At 37.2% G+C, this 17,783-nt stretch overlaps 1 long non-coding RNA gene across 2 annotated transcripts in view; it reads left to right on the top strand.

Moving 5' to 3' along the window:
- Positions 1-13,701, top strand: part of LOC135650260 (uncharacterized) — a 16,308-nt gene extending 2,607 nt beyond the window's left edge. Inside the window, exons 1-3 of one of the 2 annotated variants that reach the window (XR_010501489.1) lie at positions 6,213-7,212; positions 7,392-12,182; positions 13,562-13,701. This is a non-coding gene — a long non-coding RNA (uncharacterized LOC135650260). Of the gene's footprint in view, positions 1-6,212; positions 7,213-7,391; positions 12,183-13,561 lie in introns of those variants that run through there. The other variant, XR_010501488.1, reaches the window with a different exon arrangement.
- Positions 13,702-17,783: the final 4,082 nt, after the last annotated feature.

The raw sequence follows: 17,783 nt of genomic DNA, 5'->3' as shown, positions 1-17,783 counted from the left end.
TGAAGCCTATAAATACCCCTCCATTCTAAGTTTAGAATTCTATAAGAGGAGCGTGAGTGCTTGTAAGGGTTGTCTTCTAAACCCGTGAAAAGGAGAAGAGGGGTGTAAAAGGTGGTTGGTCTTCGCCTATTGAAGGAAGACCTCTAGTGGATGCCGGTGACCTCGTCGGAGGAGGAAGCCGAAAGTGGATGTAGGTCACGTTGACCGAACCACTCTAAAATCTGGTTTGCATTTCTATTGTTGTCATTTACATACTGTAAACTACTTTACTTAGTCACTACGCTTCTATACACTTTTAAGTTAAGTTTCCAAAATTGTTTTTAACGTAAACATATTTTATCGCACGAAAGTTTTTGAAGACGTGATTTTTTCGCTGCACTAATTCACCCCTCCAGTGCCGACCCCATTTCTAAAAATTAGTATCAGAGCCTCGTTATTTCTCAGTTGGTTTAACACCCAAGAGAAATGACACTTTTCGGCTTTCAAGATGGTCACTCTCTCATTCGTCCTCCCTTTTTCAATGGGACGGACTACACTTATTGGAAAACTCGAATGAGAGTTTTCTTACTTTTATTAAATCTCGATTTATGGCACATAGTCGAATTTGATTTTCAAATGTCTTCTCTTCCAATAAACCATTGGAATGATTTGGAGAAGAATACATTTTCTTTAAATGCAAAGGCTATGAATGCCTTATTTTGCGCCTTAGACAAAAACGAGTTTAATCGAGTTGTACGAAACGACTTTCGACATTTAGCATATTTTTGAAACCACATACGAAGGCACGAATATAGTTAAAGATTCTAAGATTAACCTTTTAATACATGATTTTAAATTTTTTCATATGAAACCAAGCGAAATCATTATTAACATGTACACCCATTTTACGGATGTCATCAATGGTTTAAAAGTACTTGGTAAAAGTTTTTCGAATTTTGAACTCGTTAACAAGATTTTAAGATCTCTATATAAAAATTAGAATTTGAAAGTAACGACAATACAAGAATCAAAAGATTTGAACTATTTCCCTCTTAAAGAACTAATAGGGTTTTTTATGACCTATGAAATTACGTATAATACACGTGAAGAACTCGAGAACCACCTTCTAAAAAACAGGAAGGATTTCGGAAATAGAATATTTGAAGACCACTTGAGCATAAGCTCAAGTGATGGTGAACTTGAACTCCACACTAATAAATTTAAAAAGTTCATGAAACAAAAATTAAAGAACAAAAAAAACACAACTACTTGCTTGAACACAAGAAGAAGAACATAAATTGGGATGAATCGAGCTCCTCCGAAGACGAGGAGAAAATCAACAAAGGTGAGGTGGCAAATTACGCCTTAACGAATTTCGACGATGAGGTAATCGAAACCCCCTTAATTTATTTTAAAATTACATGATTCTTTTTATGATGTATTTTCTTTTTTAATTTAGTTTAGAATTAATTTTTATTGAAAATTGCATGTTTAATATAATAAAAATGCTACAAAATTGGGATCATGCTAGTAATTTTAAACATAATCATGAAAAATATATATTTTATGATAAATAAACAAAATAATTTTGATTGAAAATATGAAATCATGCTTGATGATTTAATGATGCATAATGATGTTTTGATACCATGATTGATGATTTTATATTATGCATGAGACTTTGAAGTTATTCATGATGAAATGTTGCTTTTTCGATTTTAAACTATGATGTATGGTTTTCATAAGAAAAAAAACTTGAGCATGTTTATATGAAATCAATCACTTCAAAATGAAATACATAAAAATAGGGGGAATACATTTTCCATATCTATTGAGTTTTTGATAAAAAAATTAATGAATCCATGTATATTATGCTTTTGTGAATCTTTTGAAAATGATTTTGATGTGACCAGTTGAATTTGAATGAGTTTATCTTGATCTTTCGAGATTTATAACTTGAAATTTTTTAAATAAATCAAGATCTTGGTTTTTGATCTCCTATGCTTCCTTTTGTCATTTACTAAAGAGGAAAATTATCTAAATGAATCATGAATGTATTTTCGGTATTTATAAATTGATTATAACTTGAAAATCTTTTATGAATCAAGATTTCTTACTCTTTATTCTCTTGCATTTTGAGAAAATTTTCAATATGAATCATAAGAGTTCTTATGCATGAATTGAAATCTTTTTCTCCTACGTTTCCTTTTGCGATTTACTAAAAAGAATATTATTTTTAAAATTCATGACTTAAAATTTTATTTGAATATCTTTTATTATTTGATCTCCTAAGATCTCTCTTTGAATATTTAAAGAGGAGAATTTTCTAGATGAATCATGATTTTGATGATTGAAGATTTGATACGCATGAATTGAGATCTTGTTCTCCTACTATCCTTTTTGCTATTCACTAAAAAGAAGACTAATTCTAATAAACCATGATATGCTATTTTAAGGTTTATGACTTGAATTTTATTATGTAAAATTTCTTGTATTCATGAAGTAATATCTTATCACCAAGTTCTTCTTGATATTCTTCGTGTGATGATATGAATGCATACAATACTTGTGCTTTTTATAATGATGCATATGATGTATTACATATAATGTATATCATGAATGCTCTAAATGATAAATGTTTGGTATCATGATCAAAATGTTGATAAATACTTAAAAATTTTAATGTTTTAGTATCATGTATGATATGCTCATAATGATGATTAATTTATTTTTTGGTATCGTGTATGAAAAATGAAATGTAAGCTTTTGAAATTGTACATGTTTTAATTTGAAAATATAATGATGCACAAATAAAATTGATACTTTACCTTTGTCATGATTTGAAAAATTGATGTAAAGAGTCTTCCCTTCTTTTTGCCAATGACAAAGGGGGAGAAAGAGTTGCTAATGTGCACATCTCAAAGAGAAAGATGCTAGCTTGCATAATTCAAGAATGAAGCAAAATTTGCTAACTTGTGCATCGCAAAGAAAAGCAACAGTTGCTAGTTTGGACATCATAAAGAGAAGCAAAAAGCTTGCTTATCTCAAAAGATGTAAAACTTTGCTAACTTTCATATGTGTAAAATTTGCTAGCGTGCACTTTGCAAAGGAAGCAAAAATGACACTTCTCAAAAGAGAAGAAAGAGCTTGCTATCTTGAAAATCACTAGCTTGCCTATCTTAAAAAGCAAAAATACAAACTTGCAAAATTTACAATCATGCACATCTTTAAAATTAATGATGATTTGGTGATTATACATGTTGTAAAGTGATAGAAAATTGCTAGCTTACACTTTCTAAAATGATGATAAATTTTGCTAGCTTGTATGATGTAGAACATGATATCTTACTATCTTGCATATCTAAAACTTGATAGTTTGCATATTTTAAGCATGATGTAATACTTACTAAATTTTCTAGCTTCAAATTGCATGATGATAAAAATTGAAAATTATGTTTAATATGCAATGATTTGACTTCTAAACACATGAGAATTGGACTTTTTTTTGTTGATGACAAAGGGGGAGAAGTATGATGACATATTATGTATAAGTTTATGATAACATGTTGCTTGGATTTTTGAATCCAAGAGTTTCTATCAATATGACATATTGATAGGGGGAGTTTGTTTAAACTCCGGGAGTTAAGATTAACTCCATCATCGATTGATTATCATCATAAAAAAGGGGAAGATTATTGAATCTCGGATTGTGATGATAAAACCAATTGATAATTATTTATGTTTTAATCTGTGTTTTGAGTGACGTAGGATGCTTCGATCAAGATGAGACAATTAAAGCAGGAAGAATCATGTTGTGCCGGAGGAAAATATGTCAGAAGATTGGACGTCGAGCTGGAGGATCGATCGATGTATCGACAGAAGGCTTCGGGCCATGGATTCGGGCATCGGGCCAAGAAGAGCGGATATTGTGCCAAGGATATCAGAGTTGCGGAGTCAACTGGTCAATTGGGCAATAGGCTGCAAGAGAGGACGATGCGCCGAAGAATCGGACGAAGCGTCGAGGGACCAATGACATGCCGAACAACTTGATTAATGATTAGTATTAATTATCTAGATTGAAGTGTATTTTACATGTGCAGGATTAATTACGATAGCAAGACATGAAGCAAAATAAAGTTCTGGAGTCAAGGACACGATTTGGTTGGGAGTTCGAGAGTTCGTTGGGAGTTCGAGATTTTGTCGGAAGTCCGGACGTTCGTCGGAAGTTCTGGCGGAACCAGCCGAGAAGTCTCGGAGCTTGCTAGAGAAGCTCATCGGAACTCGCCAAGTAGATCGTCGTGAAGTCTAGGAGCTTACCGAGAGTCCGTTGGAACATTGCCGAGAGATCATCGGAAGTTCGCCGGAAGCTCGTTAGAAGAAACCAAGACATAGGGACTTATTTAGCTTAGCAAATGTCTTAGGAATCATAGTTAGCACGTAATTGGGTTTGGATTTAAGCCAACCTAGTTAGGGGTCAGCTAGACCCATGTAAGGACTGTGTTGGTCCTAATAAGAGGCCAAACAGTGCCCCAAGAAGTCTTACCGTCGTGGCACAGTCTTCGAGACTGTGCCAAGCGGTGGTACCGCTAGTCTGGGCGATTATACCACCCCTGGCAGGGTGCTAGGCAGTGGTACCGCCAGTCTGGGCGGTGGTACCGCCAGGCCTGGGCAGTGGACACTGGGCGGTGGTACCGCCCGTGCCCGAGAAACCGGGGATGAAAAAGTTTTAGGCTCCAAGTTTGAATCAACTTGAAGCCTATAAATATCCCTCTCATCCCTGGTTAATAAACACAAACACAGAGTATTCAAAAGTGAGAAAACGCTGCTGTAATCTCTTTAGAAATTCCCTCTTCCATTCTAAGTTTAGAATTCTGTAAGACGAGTGTGAGTGTTTGTAAGGGTTGTCTCCTAAACCCGTGATTGGTTTAGGAGAAGAGGGGTGTAAAAGGTGATTGGTTTTCGTCTATTGAAGGAAGACCTCTAATGGACGCCGATGACCTCGTCGGAGTAGGAAGCCGAAAGTGGATGTAGATCACGTTGACCGAACTACTCTAAAATCTGATTTGCATTTCTATTGTTGCTATTTACATACTGCAAACTACTTTACTTAGTCACTACGCTTCAATACACTTTTAAGTTAAGTTTCCGAAATCGTTTTCAACGTAAACAAATTTTATCGTACGAATGTTTTTGAAGATGTGATTTTTTTGCTCCACTAATTCATCCCCCCTCTTAGTGCCGACCCCGTTTCTAACAGGAAGGTCTTCTTTTTTGAGAAGAAACATCTAGATCTTATTATATATTATTGCTAGTGAATAGCGTCTGGGTTGCATTGGCTTTTTGAGGCAAGTAAGAGGAATGCACATGCTTAAATATTGCTAATTGGTGTTATCAGGGCCTGTTTCACCAACTCCTACCACATGTCCGTTCATGCTCTTTGCGGAGTTTGCATGCAAAAGAAGATGGTGTTCTTGCAACATCATGATGCTGATAATTCATTGAGGCCTTTAATTTATCTGAGTTCATGGTTACTCATCACTCGTCCTGCAACTTGATCACTAATAACTTTTATCTTTGATCCTGGTGTAGGGTCTCTGAATCTTGTTTTAGTTTCATCCAACTCTTTCAAAAGGTTGGAATCTTCATAGTTCCATACAGACAAGGTGGTAAAGTTTTGGGTTTTCCTGTGTACTATACACAAGTAGTGAAAGGTGTAGAATTATTCCACGTATGATTTCAGTGGGGAAAAAACAGCAGTGCAGTCAAGAAAACATTGTGGAAGGAATTGAAGCAGCAAACAAGGCACATGTGATTGTTTTTCTTTTGTGAAACACATGAATTGCTATCATTTGGACAAACAGTGGAACTGCGATGGCTACAGTGCAGCAATGGCTGCCTCTGGAATATAAGCCTCAAATACTATCTTGGGGATTGCTGTCAATTTTGCAGTATGCACACAAGATCATATACGATCACTGTGATGATTTCAGTTTGGTTGTATATCTATTCTTCTTATATATAGACTCTCAAATAGTTGGATATTATCCTTTACTCTCTAGACTGGCTTATTTTCACCAATTCAAGGCTGTTAAGTTCAGAAAAAAGATGGGGCTTTGCCTGATAGATTAATATTACCATTTCATCTGAACTCCTAAAACAACTCTGAAATATCAGATTGTATGTACTAAAGCAGGAAAGTCCTACAATACTTACGGAAAAAAAGGGAACAAGAATGAAGTGCAGCATCATGCTTAAGTTGTGCCATTGCTTCATTCTATATTATTTTGCCTTTCGCATTATGTTTTAGTCGTCATGTATTCAAATTCAAGAGTTACGTTATTTTAATCAGTCATTTCCTTTGTTTAAATCTACATCATGGTGGGTTTTTAATCAGTATAAGTATGATAAAGATAACTACAAAAAGTACAAGAATATAGAATCAATGTTTAAAACAGTATCCGGACGCTTGCCTAGGTGAGGCAAGGCCTAAGCGCCTCGCATAGTTACTAGGTGACGCGCTTCAGTGAACCGTTGATAGGGCGCTTGCCTGAACCCAGGTGTTGAGCACCTCGGGCAAGCGCCTGGTTGAAGGCGAGCAATCGAACCAGATGGTCAAACTTGGTTGAATAGTGACTTATTTGGTTCAATCGTACCAACTAAGCATAGTAAATAGTAATAGTAACTCCCCTACCCATTAACACTAGGTACTTTGCCGCTTTTGTCCCACCGTTGCCTTTGTCGCTGACGCACAGGCTTGATGCTTCCTCTACTATCGATGGACAGGTCCGAAGCTCTCACTACTATAGCTTTCGTGTGAAGTTCCCTCCACTATCATTGCTTTTGTGTGCAACTCCTTTCACCATCGAGGGATAGGACCGTAACTTCCTCCACCATCATTGATGTCGTCCTGTCACAGACAAATATATTGTAAACACAAGACGTTCGATGTAATGCTTGTATATTTTCGTATCTTTCGGTTTTATTTATGTTTTGTACAGTATGTAGAGGGCTTACAGTAGGCTTGATAGCCCTATTTTGGTTGTCTTTTGTGGTCATTTTAGTCTTCTAAATCCAGGTTATGTTCAGTCGTTGCGCAAAGACAAAACTGTCCAGAAACAAATCATCCAAGCAACCATTTTGGGGGGTTTTCTAGCTCCGTAGAGTGGTGCGGAGTGTCAGCCAACACAGTATGCAGGAGCTAGCGGGGTGGCACATGGTTGGATGGGCCTTTAGGTTAGTATCTAGGATTGCTTCGTTGCCTTGTTCTGCAGTAGTGTGATGTGGGGACTTTTGGCCACGATGAACCATCTTGAACCCTTTGTAATTTGTATTGCCTATTAAGTGTTTGTTGAAATGACTACTTGTTAGATTCTGAGTTAAATTCTTCTTCTAACTCGTCTTCTCTTTTGCAGGTCCTGAAGGAACCATAAAATGTTTCAGGGAGGCTAACCCTTTGTGGATGGACACGCAATGGTGCCACATGATTGAGGCACAACCAGCTAAGTTTGTGACGGATGGTATTAGAGTGGGAGAAAGAAGCACACTTAAAAACACTTGGTATGCAAACGTAAGAGACCTAACAAAGCTACATTGGGGGTAGCTAGCATGAAGAACGTTTGGATAGTTGAGTTTAAGCTATGAATCGATGTTAGCAACTAAACTTGATGGTGCTTAAGGCAAGTAGGACGTTTGGCAAAGGATGAGATAGTGCAAGGAGGGATGGGTTACTTGGCAACCGAAAGAGTTGTACAAAGCTCATAGAGGTAAAGAGGAATTGTTAACTCAAAGAATTCGGTACTCATGCGAGAGCTTGTATGCGAACAACGGACTGTTCGTGACCATCACAAGGCGATCAAAATTTGGTGCCATGAAGCATGAAAACTCTCTTCAGCATGGGAAGGATACATTCATATGAGGCTGAAGTATATGGTAGGTTTAACTTGTTGCTAGGCTTTGAGGGGCACAATAGGGGCTGTATTGACGAAGAGTCGTAATCTAGCAAGTACGTTTACGGTGGCGAAATAGCACACAGTTTGTTCAGTAAGGCAGAGTAGTCTAAGGGGATGATGGTCTTCAAAACTTTAGAGAGAATGATGCAAAGAGAAAAGTTACTCCAACGGGATAGATATCTAGGTGGGATAAGTCTTGTTCTTCCGAAAGAGAATCATGTGCAGCGAACCGCACATGTTGTGGGGGTACCTTAAGACGACAACTCTATAAAGCTTAATGGATTGAGCAAGCAGTGATGAGTCATTGCATGATCTCGCATGAGGTAATGCATTGGTGGACGTATTACGAGATTAAGTAGGGGAGCAGCCTTAGAGAACACCAAACGAAGGCACATTTAAAGCCGATATAAAGATTGGACTCAATGGAGGGTTGACTTGTCATATAGTGGGCGCGAGGGCCACCATTAACTCAATGCATACTAAGGAGCAAAGCAATATGGGTGGAACTTAGTGAAGTGCCCAAGCCACATGAAGGGAGTCGACATAGAAGATGAAACATAGAGTGGAGGCGCAGAGCTTTTCTTGGATAGAAGCCAAGGACATGAACTCTTGTAGAGGCAAGAGCGAGATTATGTCATTCCATGGGTCCCTCATTCTGATGGAGCAGACTCATCTTGCATGGTGCCAATGTCAGAGGGAGCTTCGAGGCACACACACTTTATCTTGATGAAACAATTGATGGAGGAACTAAGACAACTCAACTTGCGGAGGCGAAGTTGAGGTTAGAAGGGCTTGTCATGATGTAAGAGGATGCAGAGATAGGTACTCATGAAGAATATGTCACAGTGTTGCTATTTGAGTTGCCGCAAAGGAAATTGTGCATAGTGAAGATTGTGCTAGGGGCAGGGGTCGAGGATCCAGATAATGACATACCAATTTCAGCAAAGTCGATGGACTTCGAGAGCTACTAGGCAACGAACTATCCTAGAGTTGTGCTTCGTCCATGTGTAACTCGAGAGCGGATAGATAAAGGTCGATTGCCAAAGGAGCGAATACAATCGGAGGTGGCGAAAGCCCTGCGATTGCTGGCAAAGGCCATATCTAGAGAGATCGCAGTCCGAATTTATCCCACAAAGATCAAAATGCAATAGAGATATTACCAGGAGGCGACATAGTGCAACGGATTGTGGTAAAACAATTCAAGACAGTGTGACACGCACATGGGAGAAGTCCCGTGAGGGACTTGATCATACAGAGGTATATCGGAGCGGCTAGAGAGTTAGACTATTCTAGAGCTTATATTCGCTTGAGGGAGACCAACAAGTTAGAAGACAAACTCGAGTGAGTGAACGTTGCTACCAAGGACACAAGGAAGATTATAATCAGCGCAAGCCCTGCAACATGATGATAGAGGCTATGTATGAGAGTTATAGTCTTTCTTTCTATCAACCAAGGGAAACTACTTGGAGAACACAAAGGTGTTAAAGTAGGGGGTCAAAAGGGGCAAGAAAGCAATGATGAGTCTAGAGGGACTTAGCTACCCAAAACCAAGAATTGATTTGGATGGAGGTAGACTCAGAGGAGTGCCATAGTGCCGTAGAGGTGAACCTAATGATCGTAAAGAAAGGACGCAGATGTGAGGCGATAGATAATAGGGTCATGGGTATGGTAGTACCCTGGTACTATAGAGGCAAAACTTCCATAGCATCAGCGATCCCTTGCTCTCATGGAGGGAGAGTGCATGGTCGTAAAAGGAGACCGAAGAGGTGGAGAATGCAAAGGTAAATTCTAAGTATCTAGATAATGTTAAAGGGTACAGGCTAGGGAATTTCGTAAGACTGATGTCTACAGGCTTCTCATCAAGATAGCCAAAAGTGGAGGACTTTTGGTCGATGTAGGAGTGCTTAACCAAAGAACGGAGTAGGTAGTATGAAGTGCTATACCTTTTCTACTCAGAGGAGTAGGCGACAAAAATGATAGAGAAGATGGTATAATCATAGAAGCGGCTAAAATTATTAGATATTTGTTCCAAGTCAGCAAAATTTTGTTCTTTTCGGGCAAAACTTTTTGCATTTCATAAGTTCGATAACAATGATGAGGCGAATCGCAGTAGCTAACTCAACGCAAGGAGTGTAAACACTTCGGGTGCTTCAGAAGTGTGAGCAAAGAGTAGACAAATGCTAGTAATCAACTTGATGCATGAAGTACAACTCTCGAGGAGGTGAGCGAAGTTAAAGAACCTTTGCCTTCTTAACTCTTAAGAGAATGGGTAAAATTGAATACCTCAGTTCTCTTATTTATCCAATAGAGGAGTTCTACACATATTCAAAGATCCTTCCAAGAAACTTAGTGGGAAATAATAATTGTTAAATCTTCACCAATTGTGATCAATTTTACTGAGAGTAGATTGGCTATCTCATTTTCCAACATAGTGTCAATTAAAAGTAGAAGTAATGTAAACCTATTTGGAGGTGACAACTAAGTAAAAGTGGAATTGATGGGTAAATTTTACGAAGGAAAGACCTTAAAAACTTCAAAATCTACAAGGTGATGTTTGTTAAGGCTCAAATAGGTATCCACCCAATTTAAGCAAAATGACGTTTGAGAGACTAGTGCAAAATAAAGAAGATCTTTTTCTTCATTCGAAGGATTCACAGGAACCAAGATTGATTAAGATAATTCGATCGACCCTACACTATAGTCAAAGTAATTGGCAAGTTGAAACAACATTGACGGATCAAAGTTCGATTACTAACAATAGCGATGGAGAGTAGTTGTGAGTCAAGAGGTACATTGCAACTAGAGTAAAAGATTGAAGATTCAACAAAGGTGAGGAGATGCAACGTTCGTAAAGGCTTCGACGAAGACGTCGAAAGAATAAGTGGGGGAGAATGTCATGGACAGATACGTAAATAGGGTGTTCGATGTAATGTTTGTGTATGTTTGTGTCTTTCAGTTTTGTTCATATTTTGCACAACATATAGAAGGCTTGCAGTAGGCTTGGTAGCCCTATTTTGGTTAGCTTTTATGGTCATTTCAATCTTGTAAACATAGGTTGTGTGTAGTCGTTGTGCAGAGGTAAAACTGTCTAAAAATAGGCTATCCAGGCAACCATTTCTGGGGTTCTCTAGCTCCGTAGGGTAGTGTAGAGTATCAGCCACTCAGGAGCTACTCGGGTGGCATATGGCTAGATGGGCGTTTAGGGTAGTGTCTAGGGTTGGTTCGTTTGTCTTGTTCCATAGTAGTGTCATGTGGGCACTTATAGAGACTTTTGACTATGATGGATCACCATAAACCCTTTGTTACGTAATTATTCAGAGCTTGCAAAGTCTATGTTTGTAATTTACATTGACTATCAAGTGTTTATTAAAATGACTGCTTGTTGGATTCCGAGTTAAACGCTTCCTCTAACTTGTCTTCTTTTTTGCAGGTCCTTAGGCGACTGTAAGAGGTTTTAGGGAGGCTAACTATTTGCAGACGAATACGCAATGGTGCCACATGACTTAGGCAAAATCAACTAAATCTATGATAGTCTGTAGCTTTGTCTACCGCTATCGTCCTCTCCTACCTCACGTTCAACCATCTGTGACTCCTTTTCTCCCCCTCTACTATTATGATTACTATTAATAATGGATTAAATACTATTAACAATTGAATGTTAATCCTAAACTAATATTAAAACTACTATTATCATATAATAAACTAAAATTGATATTAACCCTTAGAACTATTGACCTATTTCGAACTAATTCTTAATTAGAATTGTTATTAGTCTCTATTTAGCAATGTTAATCTCTATTTATTTAGAATTTTATCAGGGTTTCAGGATTAATGGTAAGTGTACAAATTAATGCAGAAGATTCATCAAAAATTTTAATTTAATATTATATTTTTATTTATTTAATTATATTTATCATTGATATTATATATTTTTTAATATTTTAATATTTTAGAGTGTCTTGCTTCGCTCGAGTAGGCACCTAGGTGAGCGCCTAATGCCTCGGACATTTTGGAACCTTGACGCTTAGCATTTTTAAAAATACTGTATAGAATAATGGCTCAATAGTCACTTGACCTGACTCAATTTATACTCAAATTTGCAACTTCATACATTTAGAGGAATAATGTTTTATCATTCCTTCAGCATATTTAGGTATCATGATATATTGGTATTGGGATCACTAATTATCAGCTTCTTCTTCAGGTTCCAAAAGCTTCAGAAAAGCTGCCAAGAAAACCTTGTATGATACTGAAGTGAGTTGTGCTTAACTTACCCTTTGAAACTCCTTGAAATTTACATTGAGTTGCTTCAACTACTGTGATATTGCTGATTATCATGGAATCAAATAGACTTTAGTTTGCTAAAAATATTGAAAGTACCTTTTCCTACCACCTTTCTGTCTTTGGTGTGAGCACTTGCATTGGATCTGTAAGACTGTCTATGATTATTACTGTGACAAAATGCTGGAAGCCAAAAGCAGAATGAGCTAAATTTTACAGGGATAACAGTTTATATGAATGCAAAGGTTCATTTGCTAAAATTTGTGTAAGTTTGCTCATAATTAAATTGTATTATTTCATATTACTTATCTTTTCTATGGTCTCCTGAAATGTGACATTTTATGCCAGTCTAAGCAGTATATTTGGATGAATTATACATATATATTTATACACACATGTGATAAGGATGTATGTATATCCGTATGTGTCTTCTATGTCATCGTATATCACCATCTAGGTAAAACTTGTATGGAATACACAACTATATATATGTCAGATTCTGATAGAGGCACTGCTATCAAATTAGTAATACTAATTTCTGACACTTGGGTATGATGATGCTTCTATGTAGTTATACTTTTTGAAATACCATATGATGACTACAGCAATATGTCATGGTGTTATTTTTCATACATTTCATCAGGTCCACCAACATTACCTGTGTACTAACATGCCTTCTGTCTCACCCTTCCATTTCTCTAAACCATAGAACAGGGCACATGTTTTCGTCCAACTCTATATTCTATGCTAGAAATGTAAAGTGGTGGGTAAATATGGTGTATATGTACATGCACATTGAAAATACAGTGCAGTACATGATAAGAGAATACTTACCTCAAAATTTATGATTCATTTCTTACACCATGTTAGATACTCTTCACAGCTGATAAATACCAGTGAGCAGCAAAGTTCAACAGCATGAATTATGAATAGGAAGCTCAAGAAGGAAAAGATAACAATTAACACTATAGCATTAGGAGAAAAGATGAGTAGACTTGTACCTCTTGTAAGCTTTCTCTGTAAATTTGGAGCAACAGCCAGGGAGAGAACCAGACATGCAGCCTTGTGTTGCTGAGTGAGTGGTTGAAACTGCCAGATGATCTGATGAATCAAACCAAAATATGTTCTCTTCTTCCCCCTCCTCTCTCTTGGTGTAGGGATACATGTAGATCTTTTGGATAGCTAATCTAATTTCTACTGACTTTGATTCTATCACTTTGATCTATGCCTGTTGTGTAACCATATCTTGTTGATCATCATTGTCTTTCTCTACTGCCATCTCTAACTGAAGCAGAAGAGGCAAAGTAATCTTCCTACAGCTAATGCTTATGGTAACTCTGAACCATGACCAGATCATGCTGGCAGCTTCATCCTCTCACACCAACAAGCAAATTCTGAGCTAACAATTGAGAAGAAGGGGAATTAGAACCCGAAGAAGTCAGCTGACTGATAAGGGGAGAGAAGATGAGTCTGCTCCATTGCAAGCCATGCATGGTGGTGGTTGCGACAAGGAGGCCCTCCTCTAGTTATCCCTTGTGAAACTGCTTTGCAGCATCCTCTTCTCTGTCACCACATAAATGCACCTCATCACCATCAATCCTCTTGACTTGCAACGTATTACTTTGGTGTTCTAATTGGTGCTCTTTGGTCCCTTGCTACAGCTAGTGACAGTGACTCTGGTCTCTCTATTCAAACCAATGACAAGAACAACTCTTCTCCTATATTTGGACTGACAAGGTTTTGTGCTTGCTGTCAGTTACCTAACACAATCTTCCTTCTTTCTTCAGACTCGAATTAGCACAGGCTGAGTTGTCTCTGTAGCTGGATCAATCAGAAATTAATTTTTCCATCAAGGTAATAAAATTCTGCTCATAACACAACTTGTTTCACAATATACATATGATGACAGTCATTCTGTTGGAAAAATTTTATTGGTTTCATCAGCAGTAGCAATAATAGAATGCACTAATGTGGAGGGCATCATGCAAAAGTCTGTGAAGTCCTCTTTGGTTTTTGCTTATATCTTATTGTTTTAAGAAATTATCCCCATTTGACATGTAGAACTGGACTTACTGATATTCACTGGTTGCTTGCAGTAAAAGAGTTATTATAAGTTCTTCAACCTTTTCCTACAAAGGCAGAAAATCCATGACATTTTTTGTTCTTTACATCACAACTACCTAGGTAAACAACATTCAGGTATGCATGTAACTCGATGTCTGCTTGCACTAGCTGAAAAGCTTATTTCACAGTGATGAATGATCTAACAATGGAGGCCTGAATGGTGACCTATAACATTTCTAAGAGAGAGGAGAGTGTTAGCTGCCTTGGTTGATGTAAATAATCCTGTGTATTAATGCCTTATTCTACTTTTATTCTTTCTTTCTTTTTTTCATTTTCTTTACACTTTAATCTGAAGGCAAACAAAAAGAGTTGTTTTCTCACATTTGTGGCATATTTGATGAGGATAATTATAAAATGCTTAACCATGAGGCTTTCCATTTTATCTCAAAAGCTGTAATATTAGAAGAGCTATATATATCTGTGTTGTTATATATCTCTGAATGAGAATTACTAAAAAGCTCGTCTTGTTTCTGATTGTACTAAGTTTCTGCTATCCCTGTGATTGTTATTATATAACTGTGAATGCAGATCCTCCTGGAATATACTCTGTTGAGCTTCTCATATTTTTTTGAACAGCTTCTGTGGCAAGTTCATCTTGCAGGTCCTAAATGATAGATCTGTTCTAACAGTACCGTATGGCTTGCATTAATGAGAACCCTACAAAGGCTCAGACTTTTCCCTGTCAAGCCAAAATATGAGGTATGCTTCTGTCCATGCCGAAATGAAATTTCCAGTCACATTATCTGAGTTGCAAATGCCAATTTGCTTAGTGTGTAATGCATGGATTGGTGGACTGTGTTGGGAGGCATTTTGTGTAGGCTTGTCTTTTCTCTAGGGTGGTTCCAAAGTCTTGCATTTGACAACCATTAATAGCCTAAAAGGAGGGACCATATGCCTTTGCATTCGATCAATGGATAGAGGCACATGGCTGCCCTTTGTACTGTGGCCAGATGAGTCCCCTCCCAAGGCTATTAAGCATTCATTTATGGCTGCAAATTTTGTGGACAAAGACTTGTGGACTTCCACCTCTTCCAACCCCTTTGCTAACCTAAGGCTTAGAGTACACTGTTCCTCCATGTTTGAGCACTGCTGGACTCGGTGGTTGGTATTCTTTGGACTCTCATCCATGTTATCTCCAGCTAACTTGTTAGTTCTGGAAAAGCTTAGTTCAGCAAAGTCACTATTTAAGCATGTGATGCTTGGATAGGATACTGTCACTGTCACTGCTCATAAAGAAGCTGAGGGCTTAGGGACTGAAGACTTTCTCTGAATGGGGAAGATGGTTTATGGAGCCTAAATATGTGGAGTTAAACCCTTCTTGGTATGTTAAGGTTGGGCTTTAACATTAGATGGTCATGGAGACTTCTGCTTAAGTCTATGGATGAACTTCTGACTGAAAATTCTATTAATCATGTTGGTAATGATTTCAACACAGATGTTATTAAAGATAGTCGGCTCTTCAATATTTCCTCGCAGAAAAAACCTACCTACTTGGTGGTTGAACCTAAGCTCAGCACCATGAGGTTTATAACATTTATCCAATCGGGTGGTTGGAATTCTCAGTTGCTATTGAAAGCATGTTTAGTCTTGATTTCGTTGACATCGTTGACAGGGCAAAAAGTATTATGATTGTTATCCAGTCTTAGTGTTCGATCATGATTTCATTGATGAGGTCAAAAGTATTAGGATTGCTGTTGTGTTGCGATGATGATAGATCGATAATTAAGGTTCGATTCCATGGGCCTATCTTCTGCTAAGTTAGCATACAAATTCATTAGAGATGCTTGGATTTTGGAAAAGTAAAAGTGGTTGTGGAGGATTTCTCTATGCAAATTCCTTGTGGATTTTATGGAACCACTTTTTTTCCCCTTCTTTTGTAAATATTTTATCAAGGATTGTTATACGTGATGATTAGTACTTATCATCGATCGATCATGTCATGGATCACTGGTTCAATATAATATTATTGAATAGGAAAGTAATTTCTGATTGCATAGCATTTGGAAATAAGGAGGCTTCAAATGTTCTTTACCACAAGGTAAAGGGTCTACAGAAGGAAGAACCGTGTAAGAGATGCAGAGTCAAAATCGAAAAACCAAATCTGGGGCTTAATTTGATTCACTTGGAAGGAAAAGGAGACACAGATATGCCCCCAATAAGGAGCCTTTTCAACTAGGATTTGCTTATGATGTCACTTAATCTTAGTCTTAATCTGCAACGATGACTCTGTAAGCATGTTTTCAAGAACCCTAACAACAATATTATTGAAAACCCGATAAAGATACGAAGTTATAAAACCTTTGCAAATCTAAGAAGGGTAAAAATAAACTTAGGGTTACATTAAATCCCGTATCCTGAAGAGCAAGGAATGGTATATTTTGCTTGCAATGAGTAGGCAAAAAAATTGTCTAATCCGTGAAATAATTTCATGAGTTTAATTGACAATTTATGTTGTAAACTGACAAAAAAACACCAAAGTCTTCTGAACATGAAATTGTCCCATGTAAATAATAAGATTAATCATTATTTATAACAAATTAATCAAAACCTTTATTAATCATAAAAAAAAAAAATATTAAAAATATTCATGTGTGAGATAAATAGAGATGGACCGAAAAGGATATTCTCATATGGCTAAGGATTGGAAGGGTCGATTATATATACTAAATTTGACTTATAACCTAGATGACTAAGCCTAATTAATATCTAATTCATAATCAAAAGTTCGACTTAGACTAATCATCATTCGGGTTCTGATAGGAAAAGAGTATAATTTCCATCATCAAAGTCCCTCAAAGTTAATACAGGGCCAGTTATACAGCTTCTTGATCATGAAAATGTTACCCAGACAATTAGAACCAAACTTTTAATTGCTTATATTTCTACTTGAACCCTTAATTTAACAGAAGTCAGTTTATTAGAAGGAAGAGCTACCTTAATTGTCACAGCTAATTCTAAGTGCTAATAAGAACCATCGATCATAAAACTGGCAAGAATCTAAACAAAGGGTACGACAACTTTGACAGCATTCATGGTCCAGTTCAGGAAAGGAGTCATTAGCCGGTGGTAGACTTGGTCACCACTGGCTAATGATAAAGGTTTAGGTTCTGTGGGGAGCTTTACATGAGGGAAGAGATGGGATTACCGCAATGTTATCTTCACAAAGCCATTCAAATAATCCAGTAATTATACATCATAGCTAGTGGTGTGTGCCCCCAATAACTATGGATACCCTCTCAACTTATCTCTTCCTCGTCAAATATAGATTTATGAAGGTTTCATGATGTCAAATGTACTATGATCCGATTTAATAATGTCGTCATAATACTATTGTATGATATCATTATATTTTAATTCTAACTAAAGCTTTTTGCATAAAAATTTTCTAAAAAGGTGAACAAATTGAGGTCATCATCTTAATTGAGAAGGTGACGACCGACTAAAAAGAAT

Source organism: Musa acuminata, chromosome BXJ1-4 (assembly GCF_036884655.1).
Source record: "Musa acuminata AAA Group cultivar baxijiao chromosome BXJ1-4, Cavendish_Baxijiao_AAA, whole genome shotgun sequence".
NCBI lineage: Eukaryota > Viridiplantae > Streptophyta > Magnoliopsida > Zingiberales > Musaceae > Musa > Musa acuminata.
This window is presented reverse-complemented; position numbering and strand designations above follow the sequence as displayed.